The following is a 21,643-nucleotide window of genomic DNA, read 5'->3' on the forward strand; positions in this document are numbered from 1 at the left end:
CCCCCCCCCCGCCAGTCCTGGCGGCAGGGGTAGCATTCCACCCTTCTAGAGGGAGAATTCATGTAGTTGTAGCTTTACCCGGTTAAAGTTAAACAGAGCCTCAGCATCACAAAATGGATGCTGCTGCCACAGACACAAGTCTGACCTCCTGCAGCTGGGAGCCCTTCCAGGGAGGGAGGCCTGGACAATAGGTTTCCTGCCTTGGGAGGTGCTAGCACCTCCTCAGACAGGCTATAGTGTATTGGGGCAGGGTGGGTTGAATGAAATGAGACACTGCCTGGGGCACACAAGGTGCTCCATGCATAGCCCGGTTCAAACCAGTTGCTGGGGCACTCCAGCCCCAGCTCTGGCGCGAAACTGGACAAAGGGAAAGGGGTGTGACCACCCCCTTCCCAGGTTCCACCAGTAGGAGGGACCGAGTAGGTAATCCAGCCCCTTAGATTGGCATAAAGCTAGGAGCTGAGTCTAGAGACTTTAGATTATCCTGAACTGAAACTCTGAAACGAAACTCTGGACCTTCGACATTCTACTGCAACTAGAAGACTGAAGAATCTCCCTTGTGGTCAAGGAGTGACCACCCTGTGCAAACAGGCACCATCAGTGACTAGCCACTCTGCTTTGTCAGCGCTCCTGCCGGAGCCCGAAGACTTAGCGATGCAGCCTCTAGACTTCCAGACTTCTCTGACCCCGACCCACATCCACAGCGAAGCTGAGACCAGTGGCGGACACGAGAGACGTGGGACCGGACTACCTGCAGTACCTGCTTTTTGCTAACTGTGCAGCTTCTGAGGCGTCCTCAAAGTTGTGCATTGGACCCTGAGAAGTCCAAACCCCGAGCCATAAGTGCACCGAAGCTCAGCCCTCCACACTCCACGAGTGCCGCGTGGGGCCTGCTCTTGCATTTCTCCTCGACGTGTCTTCGCGGTTGCTAGCTCATTGGCTAGTAGCCCTCCTGAAGACATCTTTATGAAACAACACCGCTTGCCTGGTTGCTCCGAGCTTGCTTCTGCTTTCCTGTAAAGGGGAAGCTCCCCAGACCTAGCTGGTCTGAACAGAAGCCGATCTTCCCTTCCTGCATGGGTTGCCTTTGCCAAGGTTTGTTGACTCCAATCCAGAAGCCGACACCGCCAACAGCGACATCCTTCGTGGTACAGTCCGTATCCAGCTCCTGATCGTCGTCGACGCCTCCTGTTCTACGTGGTTGCAGAGACAAGCTTCACTTCTTCATCTGTTTGCAGCTCTACATCGTCTGGTTCCTTCCTGGTTCCTTCCTGGTCACTGACTAGTGACCCAGACTCTGTCCCATCTGCTTTCAGGTTCTTCACTGCTTCGATCCACCCTTGGATCCAACCAGACATCTTCCTCCTGGTCGCCTGCAGCATCTTTGTGCAGTTCTCCAGAGGATTCAACGACGAAACTCGACACGAAAGAACACCTATGCACCCGGCTTCCCTGGGTGAGATAACTCGAGTACTCCGGTGCTCCCGTGGGTAATAACTATCTAAGTGTCCTACTTTAACTGGGTTTTCCCATAGCCCACCCGGAAGTGTCCGAAATCAACTACTTTGTTAACTTTACGTTCCCATTGAAAGTCTATGAGAACACGCGTGTGTGTTTAGACACTGCACACGCATCCTGTGAGACTCCTACTTCCTAACCTGTGGTTGTTCAGTGTAGTCCCAGCGATTCCCTAGGCCCTAGGCCTATTCACCTGTTCTGAAGTGGTTCTTATACCACTTACTTAGTATATGGTTCGTGAGGCCCCTAGGGCAGAATTGTATTTGTGCAATTTATAGTATGCTTATTGGGTCACTTGTGCTGTATCTCGAACTTTGACCTCATAAAGAGTGCAGAGGGGTTGTGTTAGTAATAAATACATATATATTTGATATATACCTTTTGTGGTGTCCTTTAATTTGGTATTCAAGGGGTTGTTATTGGTAAAAGAAATTGGCTTCACATGCTGTCTGAAGTATTAGCCTAAGACTGTTTTGTCCATGCTACCACTAGGATAGCTGGTCTATAAGGTTGAATTTACAACTATCACCATAAGGGTTGTTTGGACCGATACAGGTTGCCCACTAGAATAGTGGACATCACATATCAGGCCAACTTCTCACAGCAACTATTTGCATGAATTCACATTCCGCACCCCTCCCCCCCCACTAAAGATCACACCTAACTCCTATTAATGTAATCTACAACATAAAACTGGGGGGGATCCATGGTATGATTTTCTTAATAGCATAAGAGTAATCCCAATAAGCAACAATAGCCACTAAGAGAATAAAAAAAACGCTATCCTTGGATTCTGGGGCAGCGTGCTCCCTGGCTCCACTTTAGGTCCTTTAGGGCCCTCGAAACAAACACAGGCCGAGCTGACCTGAGAGTGGGTGACTGACTTCTCCAGCTATGGTGTAAATCAGAGTAATGGGAGAGAGAATTTGGAGATGAAGAGACAAGGCATGAAAACGGAAGAGAGGCGGAGCAGAGAATGATGGATAATTGTCAGGAATAGGCAGGGCAGAGGAGGATGCAGGGAACATCCAGGGAGAACAAAATTGTGCACTGCATTTGGTATAAGAAATGGCGAGAAATGTAAAAGGAGAGAAACAATGTCTAGCTTCCGTGTTAGAAGCTTTGAGCTTCTAACACGCCGGTTGGACGTGGCAGGTGGTTCTAGAGAGTGGGTAGTCACCCCAGGGGCACGTGATCAGAGGACGCGTGTTCTATTGTGAAGATGGTTGCAGGTACGAGGAGGCTTCTCAACCGCTAGGTTTTAGGTGAATCTCGAGTGAAGTTGAGATTTAGAATCCCTAACAGCCCTGAAGAAGTTGTGTGATGATTTAGCAACGAAACATGTTGGCTGTTGCGGTGCATGGTTGGGGCCGCCGGAGAACACTGCCAGGAGTCATGGGTATCGCCGTCGTCAATGACAAAAGGGAAAAGAACTGCATTTCCCAAGAGGCGCTGGGCCGGTGATGCGCCTGACGTCATTGCGTTGTCGGCTTATGACAGTTTCCAGGGCGCTGGTCGGGTACCGTTGATTCAGTGTACTGCCGAGACGGGAGGAGGACTGGTAGGGGTGCTTATGGCACCAATACTCCTTATTTTCTCTTGCCTTACTTGAAATGGATTACCGCCTGGTGCTTAATGGTTGCGGCCTGTTTATTTAATCGCTGTGCAGTACCGTTGGACGAACCTTCTTTCCGGTTCCTGCGGGGCTGCTTGAGCGACCTCCTTCAGGCTGCCATACCCGGTTGCTCTCAGAACCGGCTGGTAATCTTTTCTCTTGACTTGGTATATACGGATTACTGCCTTGTACTTAATGGTTGCTGCCTGTTTATTTAATCGCTGTGCAGTCCCGTTGGACGAACCTTCTTTTCGGTTCTTACAGGACTTAATACATGTAAACAGAGAGTGTTACTTATATATGCCTTGGTGTTTATGTTTTTGTCGCATAGTGCCTTGTTCTTGTTACAGGTCTCCCTCCCTGCTGTTCCCATCCTTCCCTTCCCTCGCCTGATCACCCCAACGTGTCTGTTGTTTCACTCAGACCCTGGGACTGTTGGGAGGTGGAACCCATTTGAGCATTGTACGACTCTGAGGATTCAAGGCCCTGACATTGGCAGTATAGAATTGATCATGGTTTGACGAAAACCATTTTTTATTGGGTAAGCTTGCAGCATTCAATAAAGCTGTGTCAGGCCAGCAAGCTTCACCGGATTTTAATGGTGAGAATTACGTTTTCAGATTCTCACAGGGGTCCAATGGGCACTTATTAAAACACTAGGCACTGATAGTGTACTTTTATCTAAGTTCTCTATCACTCTTCACTACATTTTGTTTGAGATTCTTCCAAAAAGAGAATACACATTTTTCTTTCTCTTGACACAGAGAGAGAGTAACCTATGATGATAAGTGGGTAAGCTGGCGAGTACCAGTCAGCAGCCCGCCTGGTGTTACTACCGTGAGGTACTCTCTCTCTTCTCACACTTTTTTCACATTCTTTCTGATCATCTTTAGGTGGGATTTAGCCTCTGATGGTTTTTAAGATATTGATTGCTACACTGTGACAATCAGAGTAGTGAAAGGGATCACACTCTAGGGAATTGAGAAGAATATTGAAAACCCTTTCAAATTGTCGCATTTCAAGGATTGGGTGTAGTGTAGGTGAGGCCTGTTATTTATTAAAACACCTCTGCGCCCAAACCTCACATCCTGAGTCTGTGCCAACCAACTGTGCTCCCTTGCTCCAGAGACCCTTGAGACCCGAGACCCTGTTTGGGTCTGCTGGACTTGTCCCAACTTGCAGCCTTTTTCTTGTTACGGGTTTCTCCATTGACTTTACAGTGTAACGCTTGAGGGTAACATTGCGACCAGCACCTCTGCACCTGGACACACCAGGGCAAGTAAAAACCGAACTGCTGGTGGTTCTGTGGACGTGGGCCCCTATGCACCTTAAGTTCTAGAGATCAACCCTAACAACCATTTGCAAGTATTGCAGTGTATGCTTTCCCATAGGAGAAAATTCCCACATTTGAGGCTCATGCCTCAAATCTGACTGCTTTTGCTATAATACTGTTATTCAGTAAAAAGCGAAAATTCCTAAAATATGTACCTAATTCTGATGATCTTGGTGTCTAAATTAATATCAACATCAATGTTATTTTTCTAAATTGGTCTCAAATTTCTTCGTGAGTGTGTCTCATTTATTGACTCTGTGTGTACAACAAATGCTCAATACTCCCCTCTGCTAAACCTAAAGCTGCTCGATCACACTACCACAAAATTTAGCACTTTGGGATTGTTAAGGCAAGCCCCTGTAAACCAATAAGGGTGAAATGGACTTTCTGCAGAGTGTACCTCATTTTGATACACTATATCGAAAGCCAGCTTCCAACAAACACACCACCTCCAAGAGATCCCCCAGAAAAACACTTAGTTGAATTACAGACCAACAGTTAGTGCTCCATGTTCTTATAAAACGTAAGCAGAAAGGGACAAGGTCACAATGGTACAATCTCCGCATTAGAGGCTGGCTATTTCAAACCAGCATCAGAGCAGGAACCAGCGGTGTGGGGACACAGCAGGACAATCCGGCAGTGGGAGGGTCTGGTCATGTCCCATACAGTAACCACCTCCAAGAGATGCTCCAGGTGCAGTTAATTTCAACCTTACACCAACAGTTAGAGCAACGCCTTCTTAAGAAAAAGTTAGCAGAAGCAGAAAGTGACAAGTACACAATGACTGTGAATTAATTCCTTCACAACCCATTTTTTCAAACTCAAGACACATTTTGTTTTCAAAAACAGCTGTCTTCCTTTATATGACGCAGTTTTAAATAAGGAAGTGAGTGTTGCATTGGGCAAAGTAAGACAGGTTCTGCGCAGTGCTGTAACACAAAACCATAGGCCACCCTGGCAAAATATTATGGAAGGCCTCTAAGTCACCCATCTCTCACAGATATTCATTGGCTTTGGTCCAAATGGAGACCCCTGAAATGTTGGGGGACCCTTGTGCTGCAGGGGTCTGCATTACACCCCTGCCCGTGACGGGTTACAGGCAGCCATGAGGGGGTTCCGCTGCCCTGTCTTCTAGAGAAGACTCGCCTGAGCAGCTGAAGCTTTGCAGCCTGGGCCCCATGAGGTACCTCTGGCTGATGTCCTCTTAACCAGCAACATTCAATCAACAATGTTGCAAGCTTGTAACTTTTTGATCGGGAATATATTGCTGTTTCCAGAGTGTTTCACTGTAACTGCAACCATTCTGTAGAGAAGACCGGAGGAGACCCCTTTCAGGATGGGGTAACCTGCCCCCGCGTCCTCCCAGCCCTGCAGGGGCTGCGGACCCTATGTTGCACCCCTGATTCACAGGGCGGCTCCTCCGCTAAAGCGGAGGAGCGTCGCCCCACTGTTTTTCAGCAGGGCAAAAAAGAAAATGATAATAACACAATGTTATCATTTTATTTTTCCCTGCTGAAGCCAGATTTGGGGCGGAGAGGGCTTGGCTGTCGTTACAGCAAGCAGGGGACTTAAGAGCGCATGACAGTTTGGCCGGCTGTCTTGGGACGGCCAGTCATGCGCGCTTAGCATGTTCTCCACCCGGTTGTATTGCGCAGCCTGGATAGAGGACATGCACAGGCTCCCACTCCCTGTCTGAGTGCTAAATCATGGAGCTCAGACCAATCAAGACCCTACTATCATGCTGGTAACATGCACTGTCGCCATAGACTAGCGGAGTCTGGGAGCCTGTGTGCTTCCAGTTCACAGAAGGAGAGGACAGAGGAGGCGCCAACAAGTAAGTGATCTTTATTCCTTCTTTTTTTGTAACCCCCTCCCACCCCTCCCCTCATCTCCCCCCCCTCCCACCACCCCCCGCCCCGCCTCACCAATTCTGCCTGGGAGCAGCCGCACTGCTGATTCAGTGAAATACATTGTTGGGCCAGGGTGTGCTTTGAGGTATGGAAGACAATGGATTTTCATTTAAGGTCTCCATCTATTTATATTAAAACTGTACAAATCTTGCAACTGTTGCACTTTAATACTCCCGAGAAGTGCAACAGGTAAAACCATAAAATCAGAAACCACAAATGCACTAGACAATCAAGGAACAATTTGGACCTGGTGGATGTTTGAGGGTTTTTAATCCTATAGGTTGGACTATGTGCATTGCGGAGACAAAATAATCTTATTAGACTATGGTACAGCTATATTATCCCTTAATACATGGCCAAAAAAATAAAGCAATGGTGACGTGAAAAGCAGGGTTTAATTTAAGCTGGTAGTTGAAGATGGGTCCCACTAGTACTCGTTTTTGGGTACTGGGACTCATCAGCAGCTGGCATTTAGGAAGAGTAGGATGAACGCGGGCAAGTGGGTGGGTGCATGCAAGCAAGGTGAGCGTAAATAAAAAGAAAAAAATAACCACTTACCTTGCTTGCTGCATGTGTTCAGCTCTGTCTCCTCAATTCCCCTAACCAATCCTAGCACTACTCTCATGCTGGTAACCAGCATAAGAGCAGAGCCGGGACTGGATGAAGAGGGATGGCTGGAAGCTCTTTCTGCCCCTGTAGGCCTGTGCTTGGTCTCCACCCAGATGTCTAAGACAGCTGAATGGAGAGCTTCAAAGTGGGCATGTCACTTTGGCCGGGGCAAGACGGCTGGCCAGAGTGACATGCACACTTTAGAGCATCCAGCCAGCCACTGCTTCTGCTCTCTGCTGTCAATTGGCAGCCAATGACATGACCCACATGTCTATGGGCTCGGGACAGGCTGATGAAAAAGAACCTGCAAGAGTGAGTGTCTGGTGGTGGTTGAAAAAGACATGAAGAGGAATCAAGACTAGGCAGCCTGGATAATCTGTACCCCAGCTTTCGATAGCTTCGATAGCACTGGATGCAAGCTTCTGAGAAAAGCTGCACACTATGTTAAGCACAGGTTTTTAGCCTATTTGTTTTTAAGCCACGTCCTAAATTACACTGGCCACTCCCCATTTGAGAGCCCCCCCCGTTTTTTCATCCCACTTAAAGCCCTGGGTATAAGTAGTTTTACTTTGCTTATTTTAAACAAATCACTTCCTGTACCAAATAAAAGGAAATCTAGGACTGGATGAGGTACTCACAGTCATCCATCATAAGTGTGCATGCTTAATGGAGTCATTCAGAGCAGGTGGTAACATTTTTGACTATACCAAGGGCCAATGGAATTACATGAATCTGTGGCATCTGCATTTCCTAAACTAATATAAATTTACAGCAATCGTAACATAATATATCTTACACAATTTACAGATTTCAATAACAAAAGATAGTTTTTTGTTCAAATTATGAAAAGGTGTTAAAAAAGGTGTTAGATGCGATGTAACCGTGTAGCAGACCCCTTACATGGGCCTATTAGTCACCATTTAGTTGCCTAATTCTCTAGTCTGGTGGAAAACTGGTACCAAAAAGCTGAAACCTTCCCCTCACTAGCACAGTGGGTCTTAACCTTTTGACTTCTGTGGAGCCCCAGTAAATGATTACCAGAATCTGGGGGCTTCCACTAAATCATTATTTGAATGCAGGGACTACAATGAGTCATTATTGGAATCCTAGGACCAAGCCTAAGCAATTTCGATGATTTGAACCGCAAAACAATACACAAAAATACAGAAACAAGCATTATCAAAGAAATACACAAATTATTAGATACTTTAATTTGGAAATAAATGTAAAAAAAATCAATATATTAATTTAATTGGGAAGGTTTTTTTTATATACACATTATTAATCTGTTAATAATATTTAATTGTCTAAGCAGTTGTTGACTACCTGAGTAGACATTGCGGACCCCCAGGTTCCCCGAACCACAGGTTAAGACCCACTGAGTTAGCATTAACATGTGTTAAAATAACAAACTAGTGGACTAATATTGCTGCAGTATAATCGGCACTGTGCCACATACCTTGCCTTTTCTTGCAGCATAATTAAGGCAACTCGTTCCTCCATTGATATATAGTTCCAGTGGCCTGTGAACTAGCCAAACATGGCTTGCACCGGTTTCTGCACTTCTCGCATGGCTCTAAACCACTTTTAGACCCCGTAAAAAGTTACATTTCCCAAACAATTCAACATGTCTGCATAGTCAGAAAGCAAAAACGCAACCCAATAACATATCTACAAATATAAACTTATAATTAACAGGGGCGCTACTTTGCCCTAAAAACACACGTACAACTGTTCCTTTTGCCAAATGATACCTAAAATATGTCTCGTTGTTATAAAGAGAATTCAGTACATTGCAGACTTTCTCTTAAGCGTCATACGTAAAAGGTCAGTGGGTGAATTTATTCCGCGATATGCTCACTTTCTTATCGTAGAAAGGAACTGGCATGCAACGCACTACCACTGCTCCAAAACCGACATTCATTAGAGATTAACCACAGAGAAGATATTATACCAAGATATTACACCAGGGGTGTCCAATGCAGGAACATGATGACCAATACCATAGCAAATGTTCTGGAAAACTGCAGAATAAGCGAATGTAGTTTCCATCTCAGGTCTTTGCCTGGCATGGAGTGTCCACTCCCTCCCCCCGCAGGGGCCTGCGTTACGTCCTTGGGCGGCATGCTAGAAATCGGTCACGGATCCGGCCCCTCTGGACCCATGTTGGCCTCCCCTGATACATCACCATGCAGTTCTTTAACTTATTAGGAAGCAGCGGGTCCCGCCTCACTCCTTGGAGCTCACTACAGAGACATTTTAGGACATGGGCAAAGTGGGCTCTGGCCCAGGGCCCCATCTTTCCAAAGGGCCCCCTGATAGAGCCAGCTCTGTTCTGCGGATAATCTTTCCCTGATGACCTTGAATAATTCTTAATCAGATTGTTTTAAATACTGTTTTCCTTCAATATATTGTTAATGTGGGTGATGTGTGAGCGTCTATTACAGTCATTTTGCAGAGAAATGTTGCGTTTTGTTTTATGCAACATTCATAAAAAAACTTTCTTCTAGATCAAAATGAGACCTCGCATATGAGAAATGGGAGGGGATGACAGGCGTTATTTGTAGTAATGTTAGTGAGGTGCTGCTGTGTTACAATATTGAAAACACAGTTCACTATCCCGAATATTACATGAAACACATTTAAAATGTGGAGGAGTGTGCCTTTCGGTGACCAGGCCAGAGAGGGCTTGAAAGGGCTGAAACTGGATCATAAATTCAAAGCTGTTTCGAACAGGGGTCCCCAATATACATTTGGCCCAGGGCCCCCAAAATCTTTAAAATGTCCCTGGCTCACCGCCTCTCTCACATCTTTCCAAAGCCTCTTCTTTTTATTTCGGTGAATAACCCTGGGAACCCCCCTCTTCAGTTATAACATTAACATTTCGCTCCTGCCCCATGCACGGCACTCAGACGAGACACACACACGCCCACGCCCGTTCACAAGCACTTCCAGATCACCAGGGGGTCGACCTTACGCCGAAAACATTCCCACACGCCGTTATATTTAATAGTACGCCACAATCCGTCACGACGCGCGCCTCTCCGGGTAAAGTGGGTGCGGAGGTACAAAGAGCGGACGGTAAATCTGTTCAGTAAACAAAGTAGTGCGTTAGAAAAGAAAGCGCCCTCTTACCTGTCCGGGCCCGCCCTGTCCATGCTCGCTCATAAATAATACCACACCCCGGGGAAAAGGTGAAGGTCGCGTCCACAGCATCAGTCCAGTGCACGCAGGAATGTCCCCGTGTCCCGGCCCCTGGGGCGCCGTTTAGTCCTCTATCCAGTCCAGTGAGCGCCGGGCTCCAAGCACGGCCGGGCGATGTTACTTCTAACCAGGTACACTTGTGGCGCAAAGGTAACTTGAAAACCTGCTAGTGCGTTCTCTTGTGCAGCAGCGACATCCACTGGCCGTGCAAGGAAAATACGTGCTGTAAACTTCGAGATAATATTACCCTTTTACCTCTCACTCTTCGCTGCTCCTTGGTGTCTCATCAACTACATATTAGCAACGTAACCAGGGTCAGCTAACCAAGGCCTTGCAGAGCAGGCTAGTTTCGGCTTTGTAAAGAAAAGAAAAGCTCACACTGCACTATACAATACAACACATTCATTTCATGCATATGTCACGACAACCGTTATTTTACACCTAAGATATTAAAGCCAGAAAACCTTCAGCAAAAAGACTACATCTTTCGAATAAGTGACAACGCAGCCAGTAATCTGAGGGGGATGTGGAGGAAGAGGCCCAAGTCGCTGCTCTGTAGTAGTCCCCAAGAGAGATATTCTGCACATCCGTCGGCGGTCGAAAGCTTTGGCAGACTGGTGTATAATGCACGCGAGCAGAGGCGAAACTATAGACAAATTTCGGGGGGGGCTAAGAAAAAAATTAGGGTGGGGCTAATTCTTCCAGCAGTACGCAGAGTGGAGATGCAGGGGCTCTCTAAAAAGGGGTGAACAAACAACAAACCCTCATTAACAAGCCAGGGGCGGCCTTAGGGATGTGCAAGCTGTGCAGCTGCACAGGGCCACCAAACCCCAGGGGCCACCACGCCAATATATATCCTTAATATAATAATCCTCTGAGGATGGATACATATTTGCGTGGCCGCCCATGGCAGGGATTTGGCAGCCTCCGGCTCTGTTCCACTTCCAAACACCCTGACCCCCCCCCCCCCTCTTCACTGGCCTCTGCGCTCCACCCTGCCCGGACCCCCTCTTCCAGGGCCCCCTACCTACGCTCCCTGCCCAGGGCCACCATGAGCCTAGAGCCGCCCCTGTGAAGGACTGGGCTTTTCTAAGGCCCAGCGGTGCCAGGGGACAACACCTGAAACCTTCGTGGGTTACCTGTTCCGGCGTACAAATGACAGAGACACGGGACACTTCCTTCGGCGTCAAAGATCAAGGTTTATTTACTGCAGGGAACACAGAAGTCACAAGAAGTACAACGCATGTAGGTTCTAGGAGACTGCTTCAAATTGCATCTGTGGATCGCTCCTTTTATACAGTTTTTCGTCATAGAACAACATGGCAAACAAAAGGTTACGACTCAGTTCCCACAGTAAAGGTCAAAAGGGTCGCTTTCATGTATTCAGGATCCCGGAACATAATTACAGTGGCATCGCCGGTTCCCAACTGTAAAAGTACATTATCCCACCATGAGTACATTCCATTCCGGCTGTAAACGAGTTAAAGTAGAAGACAGAAACAGGTGTAAGGGAAGACAAAGATAGTCAACAGATTGAAAAGAGTGTAAGGGGGGTGATATCGGAACCACGATTGCAGGATCAAAGGAGACGTGCCTAATGAATGCACGGCTGAAACAATAGACTGGCACGGCAAGATGAGCCTAGAGCGAGGCCATCTGCCTCTGCAGTGTCATCCCCCTCGTCATAAAGACACCCTCAAAGGAACACGTGTCTTCCGCAAGAGTTTGGGAATCCCAGGGTCACGAAGCGGACAGCGTCCGTTCGCTGGCTACTTGAGGGCAAGAAACAAAATGGATGCCGTATCTAAAATGGAACCCGTGGGTTCAGATGAAGAAAGCCACGAATGAGAGGAACGGTTCAGGTTAGCATAGCGAAAACGCGTACACCCACTAAACCCGTCATTTGCGCTTCATGGATACCAAACTCGTCCATATTCGAACGAGTCGAAAACACCACTTACAATTGTCACGGAACCTCAGACGCTCCTTTTGCCCTCATGTAGGCAAGCACTAGTCGATATCAGAATCGATCTCGATATTCATCAGACCATCCAGATGATGCTGCAACATTATTCTATCCATCAATGTTTCCTTGGTAACAGGTCCTTATACACGTCGTAGCACAGAGGCCACATAAGGCAGGACCACACTGCACACAAAGACAACACGTGAACAGAAATGCCACAACAACCCCAATGATCATCAGAATCTTCCAACCCCACATCGACATCAAGCCCCAAAACCATCCTAGTAGCGTCCAATCACCTACGTCCTCGTGTATGGACTCGGAGATCTTATGCAACTTCGAGATGGCTTGATAGACAGTTGGAGCGTTATCAGGAATGAAAATGCAGCAACTCGAATGGATCACCTTACATACTCCACCTCTATCTGCAAGAACAACGTCTAAAACCATACGCTTCTGCAACGTCATAAGCCTGTCCGCCTGAAGCTCTGCTGTTATATTACCAAGGGCACTTGCAGTGATATTAGCAGTTGATTCCACCACTCGAGTCAATTGTCTCAGGTTCCTACTATTGATCATAGGTCCCCAAAACGGCAAGAAACCCTTAAAGAAGTCTCCTACTTCTTGACCGGCAGTGTCTTCTTCGCTAATAACACCTCTCACAACTCTGGTCTTGTGATAGTCTGATCCGACGGTGAAAGTCGGTGGCAACAGATTCGCAATATAACAGGTGCCTGAGAAATCACGTGGCAACCATGTATATGCGCAGTCGTAACAGACAAAATATGTACCCTGGGCAGTCAAAAGAACAGGGTAAGAGGCCATAGGTAAAACATATGTTTCAGGGGTGGGATCCAGGGGAGGGCTCCATGAGTTGGGGAGAGTGGGTAATTTGATGATAAAGACGGAGATGATCTTTTCTTGTATCCTTGTGTTGTAATGATTCTCGACTGAATACTCAATTCTATTTTCCTGATTGTACCGGAATGCTTGATGGTGCCATCCTGATTGTGGGGGTCCATCCTATTACATATGCTCATCTTCATCAATAAACTTGTTGTGAAAAAAAAACATATGTTTCAGTACAGGCACTCCTCCCGAGCTGGGCTCGCGGGCTTCGGCCAAGACCTTTCAAACAGAAGTTACCGAGATGGGGTACGATCCAGATCGGAGACGAGCTTTTAAGCTGCCGATCACCCACTGACATGCTATACTCAGCCTCACTCAGATCTCTGTATGCTCGCACCTCTTCCTCTGGGATAAGCGATGCGTCAAAAATATCTCTATCTAAATCGGCAATCGCTCTTGCCAAAGGCTTGTGGTACGGGCCAGGACCATGATCTGCAGTGCGCGGCTCTCGATGGGGGTAGGAATCTAGAGCGCTACGAAACATAGTTTGGAATGCTCGAGCTGACCCCTGGGAACTATAAGGAAGGACCAAGTACGGAATTCCCCTATCCATGGTATGTGGCATTAAACCACACACCCAACAGTTGGTAGTATTCATCACCAACTGATGCTGATGTAGGAGCTGGACAAAGGAATTGTTCATGAATTCCGCACGTCTAACCTGTTCGTGTTGAGGTACTACGTTGCCGAACAACATGTCGATGTCGGCAAGATTCATGATCGTAGCATCCACTAATTGGGACAACTCTTTATAGTATCCTGCTGGATTTTTGCGAGGGTCAGGCAAAGATTGCATGACCTGCAAGACTTCCGATCGCTTCCATGGGAGGTGTATCCACACTCTCTGGAAGTGTGGCGGAATAGCAGGATTAGCAGTTGCATCACCTGGCATCCACACTGGGGGGACTTCTCGCATAGGATACTGACCAGGCATTGCCATCCACTCCTCAGATTCATCTTTAAACAATGCTCGAGGTATTACAGTGGGACGAAAGGATAGAAGATGTTCTATAGCACGTCGAACATTGCTACCCACAATCATACCACTCGAAAACTGAAGCTGTAGTTCAGTGACATCGATCGGTACTTCGTTTACTTCATCATTTGATATCGCTTCGCGTAAAAATTTGCACATTTCATCAAACACGAATCTCTGTGTGGGCTCATTGAATTGAGAGAAGGTCTCAAAAATTATGCGCAGGGGATTTTTAAGGGGGTACCTAGTCCAATTACGCGCCATCCGAATTATCGTATCACGTTCCCTACCACCAGGAAGCTGACTTCGTCATTGGGGAACATCAGAAACATCGGACCCAAGAATCGGTCCAAAAGGAGAATAAATGTTAGCAACAGCGTTAGGAATGCGTCTTTGAACAGACGGAGAAGAGGAAAAAAGTACAGGAGCAACGGCATGAGGACTAAATACAGGAGCAGTAGGAGCGGTAGGAGTAGCCACAAGAGCAGAAGTGGCGGGAACAGTAAGTTGAGAAGACATAGGCAGTGGAGCAGTAGGAACAGGAGCAGGTAAAGGAATAGGAACAAGAGGATTCGCAGGAACAGGGCCAACGACAGGCTGACCAGCAGCCGCCGGAACAACAGGTTGAGGAACAAGGGGAACCACAGGCACTGTAGTATCCTGTGCATATGGAGGTGGCGACTTCAATAGGTATGATAACAAGGGATCCTCTACTGCTTCCTCTCCCTTCTTATCAGTACTCGATGGTAGAGCGGGATAACACTTGTCCACCGCCATACGTTGCAATCTATCAAAAACTTCCTTTTCCTTCTCGTCTTTATCTCGCTGAAACTGCTCTGCATTTCTCATCGTCGTAACGATACCTTCCCTCTTATTACGTTTAAGCTGTTTGATTTCTTTCTGCTTCGCTTCTTTACGCCATAACCGAAAGGAATCAAACACGGCCGGCCTTGCTTTCTTTTTGAACAATTTTGCTTCTAGATTATACAAAATTGCTGTTTCAAAACTACCATGAGGTGGCCAACTAAGGACACCGTCATCTTTAGTGTAACGGACCCAGCAATCATTATATGCAATAGGACCCACACCATGGCGACTATATAACTCATAGACCGGAGTTCCAACTGGAGGTATCGGACATGAATCCTCCAATCGGGAATCCGCACCACAACTTTTAAAGCAACTAAACCAAGTACTACGGCCAGGCATTGTGCACACTAACCGAGTTTCACAAACTTCAAGGGTTATCTATTTACGATATCCTCACAAAAATGCAAGACCCTTGGTCTTTGGCGATTGCAATCGTCAAATAGAACAACTAAGAACAAAATACGAAGAACCACAAATGCAATGGAACCATGCAACAACTAAGCACCAACAACAACTAAGGACTCTGGGAGCGACCCACAAATACTTAACTGAAAGATAAATGGCGTCACCAGGAAGGCCCGTCAATCGTCTCGCTGTACAAAGGTCTACGCCAGGCGCCAAAACAGGTCGACAGTCAGGGCATCAGTCCGTCGCAGCCGTCAGGAGGCAGGGGATCTTCGCGGGAAAAGTCTTCGGGCCACTTGTTTCGATAACAGGATCGATGAAGCGGGGTGCACCTTCCCTCGGAGATTTCACACGAAGTTCCTCACGATCGTCGGGCTTTGGACCGGTACCGCTGATGTCGCCCCACATTGGGCGCCAACTAAAGGACAGGGCTTTTCTAAGGCCCACCGGTGCCAGGGGACAACACCTGAAACCTTCGTGGGTTACCTGTTCCGGCGTACAAATGACAGAGACACGGGACACTTCCTTCGGCGTCAAAGATCAAGGTTTATTTACTGCAGGGAACACAGAAGTCACAAGAAGTACAACGCATGTAGGTTCTAGGAGACTGCTTCAAATTGCATCTGTGGATCGCTCCTTTTATACAGTTTTTCGTCATAGAACAACATGGCAAACAAAAGGTTACGACTCAGTTCCCACAGTAAAGGTCAAAAGGGTCGCTTTCATATATTCAGGATCCCGGAACATAATTACAGTGGCATCGCCGGTTCCCAACTGTAAAAGTACATTATCCCACCATGAGTACATTCCATTCCGGCTGTAAACGAGTTAAAGTAGAAGACAGAAACAGGTGTAAGGGAAGACAAAGATAGTCAACAGATTGAAAAGAGTGTAAGGGGGGTGATATCGGAACCACGATTGCAGGATCAAAGGAGACGTGCCTAATGAATGCACGGCTGAAACAATAGACCGGCACGGCAAGATGAGCCTCGAGCGAGGCCATCTGCCTCTGCAGTGTCATCCCCCTCGTCATAAAGACACCCTCAAAGGAACACGTGTCTTCCGCAAGAGTTTGGGAATCCCAGGGTCACGAAGCGGACAGCGTCCGTTCGCTGGCTACTTGAGGGCAAGAAACAAAATGGATGCCATATCTAAAATGGAACCCGTGGGTTCAGATGAAGAAACCCACGAATGAGAGGAACGGTTCAGGTTAGCGTAGCGAAAACGCGTACACCCACTAAACTCGTCATTTGCGGTTCATGGATACCAAACTCGTCCATATTCGAACGAGTCGAAAACACCACTTACAATTGTCACGGAACTTCACCTGAACAAGCAAATGCTCTTTTAAAGACCTGTGAAGTACTCGGGTGTGGCTGTGTTTGTGCCCGGGACGCTGTCTCAGCGGGGCTGACACACACGACAGGGGGGAGGGGCTGAAGCCCTTTGAGACCAATGGGCGTTGCACGCCTGGAGAGAGCCCAGAGATGGCTACATATTACACATTAGTGTTATGTAGTTTTATATTACATCTTTGTGTTGGGTAGTTAGCTTGAAAACCCTGTTTAAAATGTTTAGGTTTTATATACTTGCATGAATAAATTGTTGATATAACAGTGGGCAATGGTGAGGGACCTCGGATTTATGTGATACAATGGCTGCAGGGTTTACCACATAATTATAGATTTACCACAGTTGCCATATCATTTTACTACCTATTCTTTAGAATTAACAAAGAATGTTGCTTCTAGCTAATGATGATGTAGCCTTGCGGCTAGAGCAGTGGACCTTGGACCTGGGGAACCGGGCAACGATGCTCAACATCCTGTGATTCTGGGCAAATCACTTAATCTCCCAGTGCCTAACAAAAATGAATGTGTACATCTGTGACAAAACTGGTGGTCATGTAAAGCGCTCTGATACTCGATGTCTCAAGTCTAGTTTATGCTATATAAAACTCTAAAAATTAAAAAATATATATATATGCCCCCTAAATTGCAATTTTTTAGACACAAATTAGATAACCTTGCTGCATAATGTGGTCCTCCAAGCCACATACTCTCAATATTCTTTACAATGTAAAGCTCCGCAGAGTGGTTTAGGGGATATCATTTTGATGATGAAATCTATATTCAATGGCAATCCCTGTGAAATATGGGTTCATATACTACTGCATTCTGTGTAGTAAAACCACCTAAATATTTAGTATATTAGTACTAAGGAACATTAAAGCTGTGAATTCTTTGTGAACTCCATCTATCCCCAGCCATTTATAATCCTAATTGGAACCAAGGAGAGAGCCACCCCCCTCCTCGCAACTTCCCCAGACAGACAGAGTGCAAAAGACAGAGACAGTATCTAAGGCCAAAATATGACGCAGATCATGCCTCTAGGTAAGCAAGAGCTTGTAATTAAGAGTTGCTGCCACCAACAAGCAAAGGTGAGACATGTCATGCACTCACTTTCTTCTGCCTTGAGGTTGCGGGGGCTGTTATTAACTTGAGACTGCATTAACATAACTGCATCTACAATGGCCCTCCAGCTTCACGACTCAATCAGTTGCAGATGGCCCAGAATGTCTCACCGGTCTCAGGGTTGGGTAGAAGCGGTCATGGTACAGCAGCAGCTCTAAATCCCTTCACTGGTTACCAGTTATAAGATGGAATCCTATTCAAACTTGACTGCTGGATGTATACATGTATACACTGCTGTAGGATGAATATATGTACTTGGTCCTTGTGAGAAGGTGGCCTGATATGCAGTGCTCACTATTCTAGTGAACACTATGTATCAGTCCAGCAACCCTTATTGATGATTGGTTGTAAGTCAACCTTATAGACCAGCTATCCTAGTAGCGTGGATACGAGCAGTCTAAGGCTAAAGACTCGAGAGGGCGTGTTAAGCCAGCTGTTATACCACATATACCCCTTGAACACCAAGTGAAAGGACACCACACAAGTGTTATGAAAATAAACAGTTATTTATTAAAGATCACAACAGCCCTGTACTCTTAATGAGGACAGGGTACTAAGCACAAACCAAAACTCTTACAAAAATACTTAAGTTAGCACAGTATATACAAATGCCAGAGGGGCACGGAAAACCATATACTTGAAAAGTGGAATGCGAAATTACTAGCAGGTAAGTACAGTACTAATAGGCTTTGGAATCGCTAGGACTTGACTATAGAATCGTTAGATTACTTCTAGGAGACCCAGGGGACTCGGGTGCAGTGTGTGCACTCTCACGCGAGATGCGGGACAAAGTCTATGGTAGCTAGAATTTGCAAAGTTAGTGTTCTCGGGCGAACCCGACCTGGTAGGGAGAAAACGAAAGTAGATTCTGACCCTTGGATAGTGAGGCTATGCTGGGGCACCGAAATGCCGAAGTTACCTAGCCCAGGGGCTGCAGCTGCATAGGACTCAAAAGACGTCGGGAATCCTCGTTGACGGACCAGGAGCCTGACAGAAAGAAGTTGCTGGCAGGCGACCAGTGAAGAAAGTTCGGTGGATCCAAGCCTGGATCGATGGAAGATGACACCTGAAAGCAGAGGGGACCAAGTTCGAGACTACTAGCCAGTAGTCAGTGGGCACCAGGAGGGCACCGGATGGTAGCCACCTCGACAAGGTGAGTGGGTGACGCTGTGCTCAGAGATCACACGGACCAGGAGGCGTTGTCGGCGACCAGGAAGGAGGATCGAGCTGTCCCACGAAGATAGAAGCTGTCGGCGTCGCTGGACCCAGGATTGGGCAACAAAGCCTTGGCAAATTCAAGCCCACGCGGTGGACCTAAAATGGCGTCTGGAGTGGACCAGGAGGGTCCGGGGTGACTCTCTTCAAGAAGGAAGCAAGGGCCAGCCTGGAGCAACCAGACCAGCAGCAATGATGTCGTCGGGCGTCGTTCAGAAGGCCACAAGCCAGCCGGCTAGTAGCCAAACAACGCGGTGCACAGCAAACAGCAGAAGGGCCCCACGCCGATCGTGGAGATGCAGGGAGGCTGATCTTGGGTGCTGGAGCTGCGCAGGGTTGGGGCTTCTCGGACCCCAAAGCACTCACCAGTGGAGGACACGGTGGGCTTGCAGTAAAGATGTCGTGCAGTCTTGGCGATCGTCGGTCCCTCGAGGTCTCGTCGCACTCACGGTTCTCAGCTTTGCTGTAGAGGTGAGTAGAGGTCAGAGGTGCCAGGGAAGCCGGGTCTCGTCGAGCTGGGTCGTCGGATTCGTGATGAAGGACTTGCAGCAGACCGCAGTGTTCTTTAGGATGGTGCCCGCTTGATGCAGGGTGACTACTCCTTAGCCACAAGGGAGAATCTTGAGGAAGAAATCTTGAAGTCCTTTCGAAGAAAGTCGTGTCTTGATTCCAAAGATGATCTAATTTGAACAGGGGGCCCGCTCCCATCTTTATACTAAAAAAGGGGGCTGACCCGGTGACTAGGTCCTGCCTATGGGTGGGACTAGGTGGGGGGTGGTTACACCCCTCAGCCATGCCGGACTTCCCCAGGCCAGGGGCTGGTGTGCCCCTGGAACTGGTTCAGACCGGCCTATGCGTAGTGAGCACCGGGGTGCCACTCAGCAGTCACCTTCCTGAAAAGCCCTGCCTACCCAGGATACACAAAACCATGTCTGGGACGGTGCTAGCACCGCCCCTGACAGGAAACCCTTTGTCCAGGCTCCCCTCGCTGGAAGGACTCCCAGCTGCAGGGGGTCAGACTCGTGTCTGTGGTGGCAGCATCCATTTTGTGGAGCTGAGGCTTCAGTTAACTTTAACCGGGGTTCACAGTTACATACATGTCGTGTCCCTCTAGAAGGGTGGAATGCTAACCCCGTCGCCAGAATTGGCGAGGGGTTAGTATTCCAATTCGTATGACACCTTACTCGACATGTTTTGATAAAGCAATACCAAAGTTGGCATTTAACCGCGAGGATTATAATGCACTTAAGAGTATATGGTATGCGATATCATGGAACAGCTATTAGGACTTGGTTCCGCAAGCTGCAGACAGGCTCAGCTCAGGCCAGAGCACCATCTCACACGATTCCAAGCACTCTGCCTTCAGGATTGTCAATATTTACAACAAGGGGTGGTGAGGGACAGAGTCTCTGAATTAAGCAGAAAGCTCTCACCCAGTCAAGAGATCAGGGCTAGATCCAACACCGTTTTTTAGCTCACTGCACCATCCCAGTTTCAGAACCTGGCTGTATGCAAATTAGTCTGTTCCTGTCCCAGTGCATGATGGGAACAGGGCAAACCAAACTACAAAAGCCAATTCTTACACTGGGAAAGGATTGTCAAGGCCTGCCATAGGAGTGACTGATAGGAATCTGTGTGTCCATTTTAGGGTTAGGTATAGGTATACTACACCTACAGCAAAGCGTGTTTACACGACTTTGCCCCAGCTGTCATGCAGCCAGTTGTGTCAAATTTAAGAGGCCAGCCAGGGGTGGCATAATACATGCTGCAGCCCCTGGCAGCCCTGGGTACACCTATGCCCTGAGTTACAGGGTCTGATAAGGTGGCCCAGTACCAATTGGTAAATGCACCTAGGGTACATGTCGTAATTTAGAAAAAGAACAGCCAGGCTGTGGGTCTGATTGGCAGGCCCACAGCCAGAGAAAGTCGTAAACCAGTGAAACAAAAGCAAAAAATCTGGGTGATCATAGGATTGCAGACCCTACTCTCCCACAGTCCTCCTCTATCTATCCAGCAGAATCTCACTCTACTGTAACATAAAAAATCTAAGAACTCAGGATAAATAGTTTTTGAAAGTCCCACAAGTCAACTTTAAAATCAAGGCTTCAGAGCTTTTTCTGCCCCAGGCCCATCTATCTGATTGATTGATACCATATATGAAGCGCTCACAGCTACTTCAGTAGGCAGTGTTGCAACGCTCTGAGGAGAGTGACCGTGCCAATCAACTCGGTCAGTAAGATCTGGACTCTCTCCGAGAATTACTGAGCTATCTGTCCAACTGGACTTGCTTTAAGAAGGCACTAAAAACACATATCTTGGTGTTACGGACCCACATAAGACCCGCACAAAGAGTCTCCTTTGTAGAAGTGCATGTGTGAGAAGTGGCCTGATAGGTAGGCAGGATTCAAGCAGCGAGAGATACCACATTCAATCACAATATGGAATGACCTGACCACTTATGCGAAAGGAGAACATCATATCATCAAATCCTTGTTTAGTTCATTTTAAAGCTCTTCTGTTTTGTGCATTTATTTAGTAAGGCAATGGAGTGCTGTAGATAGTCGTAGCAATTGGGAGAAGAAGCAGTGCAATGTATGAGCCCTGCTAACTTGTCAATTTCTCCTACAGGGAGACTTTCA

General features: G+C 47.3%; 1 protein-coding gene across 1 annotated transcript in view; it reads right to left on the minus strand.

Annotated features, from left to right (window-relative positions):
• ANKRD6 (ankyrin repeat domain 6) overlaps positions 1 to 10,330 on the minus strand; it is an 857,509-nt gene extending 847,179 nt beyond the window's left edge. The window contains exon 1 of the mRNA XM_086926652.1: positions 10,121 to 10,330. The gene's annotated coding sequence lies outside the window, so the exon portion shown is untranslated. The remainder of the gene's footprint in view (positions 1 to 10,120) is intronic.
• Between the last annotated feature and the right edge of the window lie 11,313 nt (positions 10,331 to 21,643).

The sequence above is a fragment of the Lissotriton vulgaris genome, chromosome 6 (genome assembly GCF_964263255.1).
Source record: "Lissotriton vulgaris chromosome 6, aLisVul1.2, whole genome shotgun sequence".
NCBI classification, from domain to species: Eukaryota; Metazoa; Chordata; class Amphibia; order Caudata; family Salamandridae; genus Lissotriton; species Lissotriton vulgaris.